The following is a 3606-nucleotide window of genomic DNA, read 5'->3' on the forward strand; positions in this document are numbered from 1 at the left end:
GCAAAGTTTTTAACCTTTGCGAACTGGAAATGAGGGAATAAAGCATGTGTTTTGTGTACATGTTCAAGTGCACTACACCTGCGTCAACCTTCATCCAAAGAGTCGTCATTTCCTGTTGAGGTTCTGGGGTCTAATTTGATAAACCAATTCAAAATTGGCTTAACTTTATGCAAGTCCTCATGTTTCTTTATGTCTAAACTCAGCAAGTGCTGTGTCCCTGTCAAAGAGATCTACTTAAGCTTGGAGTACCAGCCTTGGTGGAGGTGCTGTTCAGGTTATTCAACCCCGTGGCAACACATTGAGAAGAGGTATGGATGTCACATGCACAGTAAGCCCGTGAAAGATGAGCATGTTCTGCTGTCAGACCCTGCTGTTTTTCATCTTACTGTGAGCAGCCAGAACTGCAGTAACCTCCTGAGCTGGAAGTCGGCCAATCAGGTGTGATGAACTGGTGTGAATGTCAAAGCTTTTTGATAATAGAGAGTTCACAAAGATGTCTCAGTATGGGTCCGAGCTGAGTCAATGTTTTCATGCGCAAATCTGCAGTTTCCTGGCTAGTTGTGTCTTCCACCCTTTACTGTTCTAAATAACTGACGAAGGGTCAAGACTGAATCAAGAGTTAACAATTCGTTTTTCTGCTTCAACATCCATGACTCTGGATTGTTTCTCTTTATGGTTGGAAGGGGTGTCAGGCCAGAGGAGTAATTGTACAAGTTTGTCAGAGGGGCTTCATCTGATCTGTTGTGGCTGAGTTATATCAGATTGCATAGTATATACAAGATTGGGTTATATATCCGTTTCATCCCATTCTACCATTTATGAATTAACAAGGGAAGATTGTTTTCTTCTCTGTGCTCAGGAATGCATGCATCTGAGCACTTGTGCACACACACTCATACAATGTTGCTCAAAAAATACATTGGGAGTTTCAGCCACTTTTTTTCTGCCAGTCTCAGTGAGCAAACATCTGTCAGTCCACAACAGCATGCAAAGCTTTTAGATGAAATAAAATATTACCATCAAAAGCCCATGGTGTCCAGACCTACGAGCGACAGCAGAAGGATTATAAGGCTATCAGAACAAGATAGAAGAGTCTTGACAGGCATTTCTTTGCCTTTAACACTTTCAGGAAACATCTGAGACTGAGGAGAGACATTGGAGAGAAGAAAATATCTCAATGTGATTGAATGACTTCATGCGCAGCGGCTACTTGCTAATAGTGGAAAAAGGACCGGAAGTTATGGGAAACAGCTACAAAATTAACTGTTTTGACACAATATTAGCAGTTATCAATAATCTGGTAATGTCAGTATAATTTTAAGTCAATAGATAGATAGATAGATAGATAGATAGATAGATAGATAGATCATGAATAAAAGTAAAAAGGAGAAACTCAAAGCAACACGTTTTTGTATTTGTTATATTTACAGTACTTTTACAGTGTGGCTATGCTAGTCGAGACTCCTGTTTTCCAGTTTTGTTTTGAGCATCTCTCAAAGTGCATGTATAAACGCAGCTGTACATCACAGCAATATGTGGGCTGAGTGAGATCAGATTTATCTACATGCCAGTTGTGGCAGCTTTTGAATAATAGAGGATGCGCCCATTATTTCTGCCCGAGATAAATAAATGTTACTCTAACGTTTCCCAACGAAGGGAAACTACAGAACAATGAGAGTGAAAACATGTCCTTGAGCAGTTCTTTTAGTGTATGCTCCGGTAATGATGCCGCAAATGCACATTGTTTATTCTGAGGAACGGCGTGTCAGAGATTCAAAGCGCTATGGTTTGACTCACTCGTGTCTCCATAGAAACGGGCCACTTTTTGACTTCTCATTTACTCAAGTGCAAACTCATCTAAAATGTTTCTTTTCCCATTTTAAACCATGAGAAAGTGGAAAAAAAAATCGAGGGAACAACCCTAGTGTTTAAAACAGGCCTGTAGTGATTGGTTTGTATTTATTCATGGTCTGCTGCAGGCAGGTGTGATAGTGGGGAAATATAATTTCACAGCCTGTAAGGCTTTTAACTCTTCTAGTAAACAAAGAGAGGGAGGTGAGCACTTGTGCGTGTCTCACTCAGACCGTAAGAGTGTCAGGTTGGAGGCCCCAGTGGTCCTCCGATGGAGCCCTTTGATAGTTCAAGGACTCTCAGTTGAGCTACGAGTGTGTAAACATGGTAAAAGTGGCTGCCACTTCTGACCCAATATAATCAGTGCAGTTACATGCAATTAGAATGATGGAACAGAGAGAGAGAGAGAGAGACTGACTGAAATCAATGCAAGTCTAATATACACAGAATACAGATTTAACCTTCAGTAATCTGGATTGACAGAACAAAATGTTGCTTTGCTTGCAAAAAAAAAAAAAAGTCATAGTTCAGCTCCAGGTAAGAAGGGAGTGATACCATATAAGAATCATTTTTGGTTCCCCACAGAACCTTTCAGTCATCAGTTCTTAAAAGAACCATTTGTCTTTAGTAGGAACCTTTTGTGGAATAGCAAGGTTCCATTGATGTTAAAGGATCTTAATGGAAATTCAATGGCAATAAAGGACCTTTATTTTTAGGAGTTTTAAAAATAAAGGTTCTTTATTGGCATTCATGGTTCCATGAAGAACCTTTAACATCCAAGGAAACTTTCCATTCCACAACAGGTTCTTTAAAGTGGAAAAGGGTTCTTTAGATCATTAAAATGTTCTTCAGACTAAGAAAAAAATGGTTATTTTAAGAACTGATCATTGAAATGTTCTTTGAGGAAGCAAAAATGATTCTTCTATGGCATTGCTGCATAACCCCCCTATTGAAACCTTTATTTTTAAGAGTAAAAGTCATCATTTACTCACCCTTATTTTGTTTCAAACCCATCTGCCTTTGGCAAATCAATAAAGAGACGCTATGGAGAATATTCACTTTAAGTCATTACTCAAAAACGTCATATTTCTGAACGTTGATTGAGAAGAAATATGATAATCTCTCAGTATTACCTACAAAAGAACAAAAAAAGTTTAAATAGATTACTGCAGAGAACTTTCAGATAAGAGAAATCATTATCTGCACATGATATATATAATGCAGTGCAGTAAAGACAAATGTGTCGAAGCACAAATGGTTTCACCTGCGTGTCACCTTCACTTTAGAAAATAGCAGCACTTGATGAAACCTCTGTGGGAAGGTGTTGCATCTCGATGGTGTGTTCTTATTGAGTTTAACTTTACCTGATGAGTTTTAAAAAATAAAATCAGGGAACAGCAGTAGTGATTGTGCGAATACTTAGCACTAGAAAGAACTGTGTGAACACATGCAATATGTCACAGAATGAAAACAAGGACATAAACATAGCACATAAACAACTCTTGCCTTTTTCATACTAATGTCAAAGTCAGATCCACAATAAATATAAATGCATCATTAATTAATTAATTAATTAATTAATTAATTAATTAATTAATTCGTTCATTCATTCATTCATTCACATTCACACAATTTTATTTGAAGTGTCACTCCATAAAATAAATGAATAAATAAATACATATATACATCAAATTAAAATTAAAACTAAAGTTAGTATTTTCTTCATGAAAGAGGGACAGAGACAAAAGAGTCTTT

This window comes from Sinocyclocheilus anshuiensis, unplaced genomic scaffold, assembly GCF_001515605.1.
Source record: "Sinocyclocheilus anshuiensis isolate Anshui unplaced genomic scaffold, SAMN03320099.WGS_v1.1 scaffold1833, whole genome shotgun sequence".
NCBI classification, from domain to species: Eukaryota; Metazoa; Chordata; class Actinopteri; order Cypriniformes; family Cyprinidae; genus Sinocyclocheilus; species Sinocyclocheilus anshuiensis.